This window comes from Saccostrea cucullata, unplaced genomic scaffold, assembly GCF_032062105.1.
Source record: "Saccostrea cucullata isolate Sc308-1 unplaced genomic scaffold, CSIRO_AGI_Scuc_v1 ctg1301, whole genome shotgun sequence".
NCBI classification, from domain to species: Eukaryota; Metazoa; Mollusca; class Bivalvia; order Ostreida; family Ostreidae; genus Saccostrea; species Saccostrea cuccullata.
Window position 1 is genome coordinate 45,804 of NW_026918437.1, and position 15,729 is coordinate 61,532.

Here is a 15,729-nt window from a genome sequence, read left to right on the forward strand (position 1 = left end):
TTTATAGAGCGCAAGTTTGTTCAGGAACAATCTTGACATATTTCATTGATATTGTCATTCTACACATTATCTCAAAATATTGATCCTGAACACACATGCGCTCGGTGACTTTTACTCAAAATATCGACGAAATATGTACATTTTTCTGTAAAATTCATAAAAAAACTGAAATTTACGTCATGTTTGTGACGTCATTACGTACATAGGGCGTCATTACTTATGAAAATATTCAGTGCTTCGAAGTCAGCATATACTCCCCTGTTTAAGAACTTAATTAAATATATCTACATCAAAGTTTTATTTGGGGGGCAAATATTGGTTACTACCGAATAAAGTTCTTTGAAGCCCTTCACCGGCATACGGTGACGTCTTCATATGAGTGAAAAATTCTCAAGAGGGACGTTAAACAATAAACAATCAATCATACAATCTATTTCGAAGATCTTCTTGTTCTGAAATAATTTTAGCGAGTATCAAAATTTTATGGATTTTCGCTCAAACTATTGCGCAAAAGAGATCTAACTGCAAGAAAAAGACCAAGTTGACAATCAAAGAAAAATAGGCGGTAGTCTTACAAAATTTGATGGCATAAATTCGTCAGGTGTTTTAACCAGATTTGTGGGATCGAGTGAGGGCTCAAGAGAAGTTAAGTTAAGTGTGCCCCATATGTTCTCATAAAATCCAAAATGGCGGCGGTGCAGTTGTAATTATTCGTGAAAGACAAATGTTCGTTGATTTCGCTTGTTATGACTTTTGTCGGATGCCAAAGAAATGCTAAACAGACATGTTTATTGGTTTCAAATTTAAAAAAAAGGAGATTATAAAGGGTTGGGTTCATAAAATATAAAGGACGGTTATGCGTCAAGAATTACCCGGTAGGAAATGAAAGGTAGTGGATCGAACCAATGCTTGAAAGTGATGAAATTCTCCCAAACAATGCACAGAATATCGTACCCCGTAAATTGCCCTTTATGTTCTTAATGGCATCTGTGGAGTTTTAAAGACTCATTGAGTCAAATGCTGACTGACGTGTTTAAAACTAATTGTTAGTCCATTTTATACACTGAATTGACAACGGATTTTTCCGTTAATTCACGGTCACGACAAGGAGCACACGGCGGATGTGAACAGTCGCCAGGGGATGCTTTCTCCTCCATGGCACCTGATCCCACCTCTGATGTTTAGGGAATCTTTGTTTGCACTGCTCTTATTTCTTTTACGGACTTGGATATTAAATACTGTTTGTTATCTCCTTATCCTTCATACTTAACAGTAAAGATTTGCGGCTAGGATTTCGTGAATCCTTTTCCAAGAATCTACATCCCATCAAACGTTTATACTGTAATTATATTGATTCATTGAATCTACTGAATAAACAAAGAAACATAAGTTTGCTTAAAGTTTTATAATCAAATTTGAGTATTTTTCTGAGGTAAGGAAATATTTTTGTTTAAATTCCCCGTTTTATACATTAAAGCTTTTATGTCAAGACCCTTTAAATATTTCAATTTACAAAAGCTGTTATTTCCCAACCATGACAAGGAGCACACGGCCGGTGGGAACGGTCGGCAGTGGGATTATCAGTCTTCCATTGCCCCTGATCCCACTTATGATGTTTTGGAGGTCCGTATTTGCTTTGCTCCTATTTTGTATTGTTTTACGGACTTTTGATCTTGAATACTGTTTGTTATCTCCATATGCATTTAATTTCTAATTTAAAAAAAACATTTTGTCTCATAATTGCACCAGTGTAACTCGGAATACTCGGATTCTAGGAACTCATGGTCAAGACACAGTAACCAGATTACAATTTTCATAACAAATGAAAAAAAAATCAATGCTTTGAAACTCCCCCCCCCCATTTTTTTGACTTTTGAACAAATGTTATTTCTCTTTTTTTTTTTTTAAAAAAATCCCTCTTTCACTCTTTTCCCATGTTAGAATTATAATTGAATAGCCATTGCAACAGCTATTAACTTTTAGCTACGGAGACAATAGGACCAGGCTGCTCTATACATATAAGTTTAAGTTTTGGTGTATGGGATTGAGGTGGGAGAAGCTATTCAGAATGGAAAGTTATCTAAACATTAAAAAGATTATACATCAGAATGTTCTTAACCTTTACAAATTACAAGATACACAATATATTAACTTCCATCAAGATCAAAAATATATGCTTTTTCATATTTAATATATAAAGCTGCTTATCATGTTTTATCGAAAAAAAAAACAAAAAAACGACAGGTCCCCCATTTTAGAAGATCGAGTTTTATTTATCACATATAAACGTATGCAGTTCCTGTTTCATATTCTTTCAGTAAAATATATTTTTGAAAATAGGCGATGAATGTAGAAGGATAGGGAGATAATGAACAGTATTCAATCTCAAAGTCCATAAAACAATACAAAATAGGAGCAGAGCAAACACGGACCTCCGAAACATCAGAGGTGGGATCAGGTGCCATGGAGGAGTTAGCATTCCCTGCTGACAGGTCACACTCGCTGTGTGCTCCTTGTCATGCTCAGGAAATAATGGAAAAATCCGTGGTCAATTCAGTGTATAAATAATGGACTGACAATTAGTATGAAAAACGTCAGTCAGCATTTGATGCAATGATAAATTGTTTTTGCTGGCAAGGTCATTATATCGACCATAGACGAAATGTCTGATTTTAGTGTATATTTTATGCAGTCAACAGTTACTTCAGGAATTGATCAAGTTTAAGAGGGTATGGTTTTTGTTCTATTTTCATCCAGCTATAAGTTAATCAAACCTTCTCAAATATCGTCTTCATCATGCAACAAATGTCGTTTTCACACATATCGAAGCGATTTGATGATGACTCATAACCATTGATACATTATTCATTTCCCGGTCGACAATTGGTGATTACATATATTTTTCTTGTGGTTTTATATTTTAGTTTTTGATTAAAACGCAATAGATCCCAAAAAGTAAATTATATAAAACAATAAAAGGCGTTTTTCTGTGCACATTCGGACAATTTTTCTCTACAATCAAGCATGGCATTATCAAACCACCTTTTATTCCAAATGTTATATTTTATTATTCCCTATCACTGAAGTATAAATCCAGATAACATTAAAGTTTCTTCTAATTTCAAACTCTCCAATGTGAGCGTGAATTTTTATTTTTCGCTCATGAAGTTTCACTGGCAAGGTGTACAACGTAAATAACGACAAAATAAAATCATATACATTACATATTAGCAGACTTATTTTTATATACAAATGAAGCAGAATTTATGCAAAGTCTTATGCGTGAAAAGAAGAAAACACTTGATGTGGCCTTCAACTCGACATTTAGATATTCGACGACGTATTGTCAATTAATAATGGTAATTTCCATTCCTACGTCGATACGATATATCCTGGTGAGCTTGAGATAAAAGATACCACAGAGTCCAACACCTCTGTTTCATACTTGGATATTTTACTTGAAAAAGAAACTAATGATAATCAAACACCCAAGCTATATGATAAACGTGATGATTTTAACTTTTCTATCGTCAACTTCCCTTACTTATGCAGCAATATACCTTCATTACCTGCATACGGAGTATATATATCTCAGTTGATTCGATACGCAACAGCATGCTCTACGAATGAACAATTTCTAAAACGAGATAAATTATTGACAAGCAAATTGACGAAACAAGAATATCAGCAGTCTCGTTTAAAGTTACCATTTCGTAAGTTCTATGGTCGATACAATGACCTTGTCAGCAAATACAGTTTATCATTGAGTCAAATGCTGACTGACATTTTTCAGACCAATTGTTAGTCCATTATTTATACACTGAATTGACGACGGATTTTTTCCGTTATTTCCTGATCATTACAAGGAGCACACGGCGGTTGTGACCGGTCGGCAGGTGATGCTCACTCCTCCATGGCACCTGATCCCACCTCTGATGTTTTGGGGGTCCGTGTTTGCTCTGCTCTTATTTTGTATTGTTTTATGGACTTTGAGATTGAATACTGTTCGTTATCTCTATATCTTCTATGTAATCCTTTGATCTCCTATTTTAAGCTACATGTATGGCGGTTAAATGCCGCATTTCCCCCCACTCTTTACAAACAAAACTGCATGGGCATGCAACGAGAAAGTTTTGTATATGAAATTTAATCTACATATAATCTAGCTACATGTATGGTGATTCACTGATAAATATTGCTATTTCGATTTATTTGTCTTGAACATTCCTTACAAAATAGACTTTTGTTCAATTTCTCATGAACTAGTATGGGTGAGCATGAATATATCCATTGTTACGTCATAATACCGTACTTGACTTCAAAACTATAGTGCACACTGTTTTGATATAAAAATGAAGTTGAATGGCGTAAGAACAAGGTACAGTTTTAATACAAATTAAGCCTTGTATTTTTCTAAAATATCAAAGTGATATAAGAAATTAAAAATTATTCAACCTGGATAATAGGAATTCCATGCCGTAAGAAAGCAAAAAGCGATTTTCTCATATGACCTCCTTAATGCTAATTGTGACGTCATTAACTTGTGTATTTTCCCATATTTTCTTTAAAAGTTGCAGATGATGTCAATTTTCAGTGGAATTTTCTTTCAGAAAACATACAGCACATGAATCGCTCACAAAGATTTTTAGATAATTATGTGATTTTTCAATGCATTTTACATAACATATCCAAAAACTGGAGTAGGCAACTGTGGCAGGCACTATTTTCTAAAGAAAAATAAGAACAGAAATGAGTCATTCTGAGGCTATTCTGCATTTAAGTTACAAATGTACCAAATTAATGACGTCATATTTCCAGAAGGGTCCTCCTTCATACCATGTACTTTAATCATTTATCATGCATATTCATCTGCTCAACTATTTATAAAGCCAATTACATAACTTTTTAAGAACATTAAAATTTTAGGGCGCAATAAAGCCCAAACTGTACCTTCTTTGTGGTAACTAATCAGAAACTATGTAAATGTAAGAAATGAATTTAATATTTGAAGATTTTTTAGGCACATGCATATTATCATGAACTACAACGCTTCACGGTGACATATTTATCATGAGAAGCTAACGTGTTTTATAAATTATGCCGGCGTGAAGTGTCGTAGTTCATGTCGTCATGAATCTTCAAAAATAAAATTCATTTCTTAACAGTCACTGCTTCTCCTCGACTCTTTGACCTTTCACGGAGACCAGCATGTCAAATTCACGGCGTTAAGAATTTCTATGTTATTCCTATACTTTATGATATTGATAAGTTTAATAATAATATACAAACAATTATATAAAAACAATTTTTTTATTATGTAGGAAGAATAATACGATTCTCATTTTAAAAAAGTAAGATTATAACACTATTTTCAGAATATAATATAAATATTCATTAAAGTCATTACGCAATATTAATTTAGATCTAATAAATTATAACATATTACATCAATAAAATCTTTATATCAAGCCATTATCGTATATCAAAAAAAGTCTTTGCATAACATCTGTAAATAACTCGTATGGATGGATAAAATGTTCAAGCTTCAATATACATTTACAATAAGAAAGATATAAAAAGTCAGTGAGGTTTTATCATCATGACAATCTCCTTTATCTCTCGACCATCACGTACTGTAGGAAACCATGGGTAGATCCACCTTGCCGGAGGAGGGGACCAGGGGCCGTTTAGGTTGGCAAAGGTACAGCCGTAATACCACCAACCGCCTCCTCCAAACTGTATGGCACAGTTTAGATTATGCAAATCGTTGTCTCTGTCTTTTGTTGTAAAGTATCTCCCATTTAGATTAATTGAACCACGGCCTATCATACTGTCACCTGTGCAATTATTTAAGAAAAAAAATTACATGTTCACCTATTTCAAATTAGATCATAATTATTTACTTAAGATATAAAGATAAAGGGAAACATACATAGTATAATTTAATATCAAATATAATATTTTGAATTGTGTTTAATTGGACTTCTTGTTTATTATCATGTTATAATAATAATAAATTTCTATGTATTTTTGCTTGACATTCGATTTCTTAATTTGACAGTATACAAATACAAATACATTGCATTGAATTATATTTTATTCATACGTATAATAAAAAATGAACCGTTTTACGGAAATTATCGACTTTGATATCATTAGAAAGATCAGAAAAATATATACAGATTGTGACGTCACTTTCAAATTTTTATGACGTAATAACTCAGAAAATGACGTCAGAATATAGAATGTTCAGCATACTGACCATAAAAATGACGTAACAAAAGACAATTTTGATCAAATAAAAATTTTAAAGACAATTTTGATCATTACTTGGACGCAAGCTAACGGACGCAAATGCCAATTGGTGGAATGTTTACATAGACTACGGTCTATCATATGGTGTTCTATTTCGGAGATCTTCTTGTTCTGAAATAGTTTAAGCGAGTGTCAAACTAAACATGTTTTTATCGAATCTCGCTCAAACTATTGCGTAAAAGTAACCTCACTGTGAGAAAAAGACAAAGTTGACGATCAAAGAAAAATAGGCGATTGTGTTACAGAATTTGTTGGAATAAATTCGTCAGGTGTTTTAACCAGATTTGTGGGATCGATGAAGGTTCAAGAGAAGTTATGTTTAGTGTGCCCCATATTTTCTCGTAAAATCCAAAATGGCGGCAGCGCAGTTGTAACCCCACCGTACCTCCATATATTCTCAAATTTTAATGCATGGAAAATAATTAAGATTTTACATATCAGTGTAAATATACATTTTTTGGACTCAAAAGCAGTAGTAAGTTATGGGGCACCTAAGTTGAATTAACATGAAAAAATACGCACAGAATCAAGTCAGGGACTTGATTTAGTACATTTTATTCGTAAACGGTAAAAGTCCTGTTACTCAAAATACATTTGATGAAAACTGCATTAATATACTGAACAGTTTAAAACAGGACATGTTTTATAAGAAACAATGGAGAGCTATAAAAGAGACCGAAAATCTAGCCGTATCATGTAAGTAAAAATCTTAAATGAATGTCAATGATAGCATAACCGGGCATAAACCGTGCTCGTTAACAAATCATACAATGAATAATGGATTTGCTAATAAATAGTATTATAGTCCTACTTTACCTCTTTGCAAATTAAAATTTTCTTTCAAATAATTGTTCAAATAAGCCTTTGGCAACACTTTTAAGATCGTCTCATGTGGATAAAAAACGCGACTTTTCAGTATGCTAAACATTCTATATTCTGACGTCATTTTCTGATTTATAATGTCATAAAAATTATAAAGTGACGTCACAATATGTGTATATTTATCTGATCTTTCCAATGATACCAAAGTCAATAATTTCCGTATAACGGTTCATTTTTTATTAAACAGTTGCCAAAACTTTTGAAATGCCCCTCGTATTTTTTTTTTCTGAAGATTTAATCTGGTTTAATTATACATACAAAGAAGATGTTAAATTTGGGGTCTACATTAGCTCCGCTCCAATTATGCACTGTTTAATGGACTTCTGAGCTCGAATACTGTTAGTTATCTTCATATACATTTCATTTTGCAAGTCATTGACACTTTTTCAGCTACTGCAGTAGCTTCTCGGCTACTGCATAGCGGTATCTGCTCAGTTACTTTATGATAACCATCTCACACTGAGATCTGTTATACAGCACACAATACTCATACTGAGCTTTGTTATACAACACACAATACTCACACTGAGCTTTGTTATACAACCAACAATACTCACACTGAGCTTTGTTATACAACACACAATACTCACACTGAGATCTGTTATACAACAAACACAATACTCACACTGAGCTTTGTTATACAACACATAATACTCACACTGAGCTTTGTTATACAACAAACACAATACTCATACTGAGCTTTGTTATACAACAAACATAATACTCACACTGAGCTTTGTTATACAACAAACATAATACTCACACTGAGCTTTGTTATACAACAAACATAATACTCACACTGAGCTTTGTTATACAACAAACATAATACTCACACTGAGCTTTGTTATACAACACACAATACTCACACTGAGCTTTGTTATACAACAAACATAATACTCACATTGAGCTTTGTTATACAACAAACATAATACTCACATTGAGCTTTGTTATACAACAAACATAATACTCACACTGAGCTTTGTTATACAACCAACAATACACATACTGAGCTCTGTTAAATACAAAAAATCACTATTCATATTAATGTCAGTGTAATTCTGGGGGGTTTCCTATAGTTGTTTGTTTACTGCTCAAATTTATAAATTCAACACAAACATAGAATAATTAAGTTTAAAGCACACAACTATTGTTTATTGCCCCCCGCTTTCCCGAAAGCGAGGGGACATTAAATTTCATTCGTCTGTCCGTCCGTCCGTCTAGCTGTCTGTCCGTCAGTCTGTCCGTCCGTCACAAAAACTTTAACCTTGCCCATAACTTTTGATTCAGTGGAGCTATGACGTTCATATTTCATATGTGTATTCCTTGTGACAAGACATTTCTATAATTAGGTACCACCAAATTTGACATTTTGACCTTGACCTTGGAGTTTGACCCACTTTTACACAAAAATTTCAAACTTTTACTTTGGCCATAACTTTTGAAAGGTAGGAACTAAGATTTTCATATTTCATACATGTATTCTTTGTTGCAAGACCTTTTATTGGATACCAATAACTTTGACCTTTTATCCTTGACCTTGGAGATTTCTGTACTTATGAAAAAACTTTAACCTTGACCATAACTTTTGAATAGTAAGGGATAGGGCTTTTATTCTTCATATATATAATTCTTGTGAGAAGACCTTTCATTGGATACCAAGATCTTTGCCCTTTGGACCTTGACCTTGGAGTTTGACCTACTTTTCAAAAACTTTGACCTTGGCCGCAACTTTTGAACAGCAGAAGCCAGGACTTTCATATTTCACATATGTATTCTTTGTGGCAAGACCTTTCATTTGATACCAACAACCTTGACCTTATGACCTTGACCATGGAGATTTTTTGTACTTATGAGAAAACTTTAACCTTGACCATAACTTTTGAATGGTAGGGGCTAGGGCTTTCATACTTTACATATGTAATCCTTTTGAGAAGACTTTTCATTAGATACCAAGAACATTACCCTTTGACCTTGACTTTGGAGTTCAGTGATATTTTCTAAATAGATGACTTATGATAGGGCGTTCATATTAGACACAAAATGACATTGAAAAATGACATCTCACCCAAAAAGACACCGAAAGCGGGGGACCACAATTCTTTGAATTTGCTTGTCAATTTTGAAACTGATTGGTTCATACGGTATGGACTGTTATTTTTGAAATAAATCTTACTTACAGAATATTGATGGCCACATATTCCTCCAAATACGTACCTACTCAGAGTTGTGTCCTGTCACCAGATAAAAAATATCTCTCCTCTCTTTCTTTCTTTCCCTCTCTTTCCTTCTTTCTCTCTCTTTTTCTCCTCTCTCTCTCTCCTTATTAACTGCCATTTCTACATTGTTTTTCCCTTTACCTACCCAGGGTCCCGGTAGCTTGTCCTTCCAGAAAAAGTCTGTATTTGTCAGTTTCATCTCCAAAAGAGAACTGGTTGTACGAGGGGCATTTCAAAAGTCCTGAGAACTGTTTAATAAAAAAATTAACCGTTTTACGGATATTATTGAGTTTGATATCATTGGAATGATCAGAAAAATATACACATATTGTGACGTCACTTTATAATTTTTATGACGTAATATCTCCTAAAATGACGTCACAATATAGAATGTTTAGCATACTGAAAATTCGCGTTTTTATCCACATGGCACGATTTTAAAAGTGCTGCCAAAGGCTTATTTGAAAAAAAAAATTTCAAAGAAAATTTTTATTTGCAAAGAAGTAGAGTAGGTATATGGTACTGCTTATCAACAATTCTATATTTCATTGTTTGGTTTGTTTACTAGCATGGATTATGTCCGGTTATGCTATCATCGACATTCATTCAAGATTTTAAGTTACATGATACGAAAGGATTTTCGGTCTTTTACATAGTTCTCCATTGTATGAAATAAAACATTTTCAGTATAAAACTGAACTATATTAATACAGTTTTCAACAAATATATTTTGAGTAACAGTACTCTTACCGTTTACAAATAAAATGTACAAAAGTCTTGCCTCTGACTTGTTTCTGTGCGTATTTTTTCTTATTAATTCAACTTCGGCGCCCAAAAACGCGCTACTGGTTTAAACTTTTGACTCCAAAAAAGGTTTATAAGTTACACAGACATGTAGAATCTTATTCAATTTCCATGAATTAATTTTTGCGAATATGTAGAGGTACGGTGGGGTTAGAACTGCGCCCGCGCCATTTTGGATTTTACGAGAAAATATGGGGCAAACTAACCTTAACTTCTCTTGAGCTTTGAACAATCCCACAAATTTGGTTAATACACCTGACGAATTGATGCCATCAAATTTTGTAACATGATCGTCTATTTTTCTTTGATTGCCAACTTTGCCTTATTCTCACAGTTAGGTCTTTTTTACGCAATATTTTCAGCAAGATTCGATAAAAACATGCTATGTTTGACAATCGCTTAAACCATTTCAGAACGAGAAGATCTCCGAAAAAGACCACCATATGATAGATTGTAGTCTATGTAAAGATTCTACCAACTGACATTTGCGCCCGATAGCTTGTGCCAGAGTAATGAGCAAAAGTTGTTTTTAAAATTTTACGTTGATGAAATTGTGTCTTTTGTTACGTCATTTTTATGGCCAGTATTGTAAGCATGCGGACGTATGACGTCATTTTCTGAGTTATTACATCATAAAAATTATAAAGTGACGTCACAATATGTGTATATTTTTCTGATCTTTCCAATGTTGTCAAACTCAATAATTTCCGTAAAACGGTTAATTTTTTATTATACAGTTCTCAGGACTTTTGAAATGCCCCTCGTATAATTCATAGAGCTTTGTCCCATTAGTCAGTGTGATGGAGACGTAGAGGGAGGAGTTCCTTCCCCTGGTAAGTCGATGTATTACGTCATTTCCTATATAATTTATTGACAGAGTTTATTCCCCTTCCTTCTTGTTAAATGAATGTCAGTATACATATATTTAATTCTGGGATGCCATTTCCTCACACACCAAAAGGAATCAATTTATCAATATATACAACTACATAATTAAAATTTAATTTAAAGAGGTAAATATGATTATACATGTATATGTATACTACCTTCTCAATAATTGAATCTATTTATCAAAATCTTGATAACGAAGTTGAAATAAAAGAAATTGTGTGATAACAAAGTAATTACTCGATAAGGAATGATAAAAAATAAAAGTAATTATACCAATCCAATATGAGTCTTCCACATTTCCAAATCCGTTTTTGTACTCCGTCCACGTTCTTAAAAAACTAACATTTCCGCTCCTACGTTGCTGGATCACCTACAAATTATCTTATTGAAACACATTGTAGCATTCATAACTTTATAGTTGTTGAACTAGGATTTGCAGTGTAAATTTTCTAAGGTAGAGAGAGAGAGAAAGACAGAGACAGAGAGAGAGGAGAAATAGAGAGAGGGGTTTCTGACCGTCCACCATGCGTCATTGGTCTCCAGTTTGCATTGGACATTAATTGATGTAGTATTATCAAAAGGATAAACTTGGTAAACACCGAACTCTATCTGACCCTTAGCCTGAAGATCATGACAGTCTTTAGGAAGGGCTGTATAAATATTGTATATCAATACTCTACTTCATGGAATTGTATCACAAATATAATTAACAAAATATTCTGAATTTAATATTAATATAAATATTATTATTATATATATATACAAATTTATTAATGATGTTACCTTCAGGAAAATAGTTCCTCCATCCATCTTCAGCTACAGCAATTTCTGTTTGGTTACACGGATTATAGACGCGGCACTTCTTATGTTTAGAGTTAAACCCAAAACAGCCACAGGTGCAGCCACACAGAGCGGAACAGAAGGGCAAGGACTGGTCGTTAGACTCTGCTAGAAATCCACTGTCTGATTTTTTGTCATCAAAGACCAGATCTGCTAGATACTTGCGGGAACCTGCCATCACGCTTTCCAAGACAGGCATCATGAAAAAACGGAGGAAAAGGAGTTTGTTACAAGTAGCCATGATTGCTTCCATGGACGTTTAACTTCAATAGTTCAGAAGAATGGATGTTTAAACTATTTTGGAATATATATAACTTACAGTTCTTAATCTATTCCGACGAAATCAGCTTATCAATAGTTTTAATTTCTGAAACACCAATGAAACAATAAGTGCATAAGAATGAGGGCGGAGTTAGTTACATTAGTTGAACATTTAAAACTAAATACAGAAAAATAGCAGTACCGCCTTGTTAACATTGAGCAGGTTGAAAAAAATTGGGTTTCTATTCAGAAACAGGGAGATATGATACAGATAATTGAATATTAAAGTTCCAATTTTGATATACTATCTGGAAATGAATGTACTATACACAGTCGGAATGACAAACTGACAAACAAATAGACCGACAGCCAGACTTAAGAAAAAGGGGACAAAAATACTATCAAAATATTCTAAGAAACAAAAATTACCAGAAAACTATGTACTAATATTTTTTCGAAAGAGCACAGTTCACTTTAAAATGGCCCTTTAGATATACCAGTTTATTGACTAGCACTTTATTTTCCATTTTAAACATCATAATAAATCAAATACTTATAGTACTTTCATTATCATTTTAAAGTTTTTCTACTTAAACTCCAGGTCTTGGAACACAGGCTTTATGGAATTGCAATGTTCTTGAATTTTAATGTAAACAGGTATATTTGAGTACTTTATGGAAAGAAAAATAATATGAGAGCACTCTCTGATCTAAAAAATAAAACATTAAACATGTCGTGTAATCCACAGAAACAATTCTATATCATTTACTTGTTGCTTATTTTTTATCAAAGGTTGCGCTCATCATTAGATAATTAAAATAGCTTTAAAAATACTGACTGATTTTGTAAAGTTCTCAGAATATGAGGAAAAATGCATTGACTAGCCAGAAAATTACTTTATTTTTTGATAGACCTACAATCACCAAACTTATAAAAGGTATTTAACGCATTGTTAAATAAAATTCAGCAGTTTAATTTTTTTTTTCAGATGTTTACAGAGCCAAAAGGGTCATACACATGTACGTGAACCTTGTTCATTATTTTGTTTTATTTATATATATTTCCATTTCTTATTCTTGTCTCTGTGATAACTCTTTGAAACAAAGCGGAGTTAACATCTTGATAAATCTGCCGGAATGTACTTGTAAATTAGGCAGGTCGAAAGGTCAGCAGCTAGGGAGGCCTAATATGCATGCAAATCTTGAGCGCATCTCTCTCTGTGTTTGACGCTAAGGATGATAAATAAGCATGAAAATATCCTGCGGCTGCCTTTGTATTTGACGTCAGTGAGTGATTGCTACGAAAATTGGCAAGGAAGTCATCGTGTAATTTAAATCTATGTTTACATTTAAAAAAATGTAAATCTACAATTTTGTTTTACAATAAAATGGAAATATAAGGAATCACTGTCTAGTTCATATAGTATGCCAGGGACATCAACGATAGTGGGAAACATGGGATAATTTATGCATAACGGGCTTCGCCCGTTAATCAAATTATTCCAGTTTCCCACTATCGTTGATGCCCTGCCATACTATACGAACTAGACAGTGATTCCTTAAGTACATTAACCTCCTTCCCTCCTTACACTGTCTAGTAACAATAGAAATTGTTATACATTTACAACTTTGTTCCTATACAAATCTATGCGAAAAAAGCTGAGCGGGCATAAGAAAAAAATCGATGTTTGACCGGTAGATGAGATGTTGGACCGCTTACTTCACAGAATAGGCGGAGCTTACTTTCACTAAATAATCAAACTTCTTTAAATTTTATCTTTCTTTCTAAAAAATTTTGCATTATATTAATGTTTTGAATGCAAAAAGTCGCTCAATTACTAGACACTTTCAATATAATCATTTGTCATCGGTGTAGACAAAATTATGCTACACAGCACCCGGTAGCGACATAAAACAACTGTGTGTAGTTACAAGAAATCAGAAGAGCTATATATCAAAGAAACAGACAACAGTTGCACGTGTCAGCTCTGAATACAAAATATTAGCATTGAAAGACTATTTATTGTAACAACATTCTCCTTCGATACGGGAACCCCATGGCCAATTAAATAGCCAAATCCTAAAAACGGGTCCCTAAGTTCCAAAATGAGATTCGAAACCACATTGAAAGTCTCACTACATACTCTGCAGAATTTCTTCTCATTGCATAATCACCGGCAATCATTAAAAAATACTTGTTTCGTTTTAAATTTATTTACTTTCATAGGTATATCCCCCCTGAGAAGAATAGGAAGCATGTTTCTTTGTTGCTGCTGTCTGTCTGTCGGTCTACCAAAAGTTTCCGTTCATTTTCTTCGCAGAGCTTGTACTTTATGAAATGAATTTAGGTATATATATTTACATTTGCAAATGTTTTCCTTTATATAACACTACTGAAAGCAATGCGTATCTATAACTGTATAAATACAGGTATGGGGTCAAGAGGTCATAGATGTGCGTATAGATAATCGTTTGACGTAATTTCTCAGTGACGTCATAAAGGGTCGACGCGCGTTCAGTGGATAACATACATGCCGTTGGGTTTGAAAAATAATGCATTTCACACGTTAAAAGTCACAATCAGGTAAATATAAGGTATGAATAAGTCACAAATGTAAATATAAGTAATAAGGTATCATTTTAAAACATCTATCGGGCTATAAATACGGGTTGGTACGAGATTAAATTCATCATAAAGCCCTTCGGGCTTTATGGAATTTAATCTCGTGACCAACCCGTATTTATATCCCGATAGATGTTTAAAAATGATACCTTATTTCTTAAATATTTATCTTAAGAATATCTAGGCCAGGTTCCGTTCTGTTAACAATCTAGCACTACGAGGGCTGTTCGGAAATTATTGAGACAATTACATTTACTCCAAAAAGGACGGAGATAATTTCATGAAAATTTATCAATATTTTATAAAGAACAAATGAAATGATTATGTTAAATTTTTAATTCCTATGATGATAAGAAAAGTTTTGGTGAAATGATAAACATGCATATGTCTATCAACCCGGAGCAGCTTCGCTACGTCATTTAACGTCACGTCAGCCGGAGATGGTTCCGCATATAAAACGATCGCAAAGCGTTTGATACTTTTCCTTCTCTGTTATTACATATAGCTTTACAAAAATTTAACAGTCTCTTTTTCGCAAACTATTCTTTAAAACTGTATGGCGTTGCTACCCCATTGTAAAATTTTCATTTGTGGGAAAGGATGACTTAGAATCACACAATGCCGATTTATGCAACCTAGGTCAACGATATTAATACCGTAACGATATTAATACGGTACGTAATAACTGATGGTTGTCCGGAGCTTTTTACTCGGTTGAATTAATTGTATAAAAAAATGTATATCAATGACATAAAAAAACACATTATTTTTTCTCGTTATCATTGTTTTAGCAGGTCGTCCATTCTGGAAAAGAGTTCTACATTGCGATACATAAAATTTTGGGTATGCTGGCTGCTCCGCCCTTGACGTCAAAATCCATTTTTTTTGTTCTTTGCAG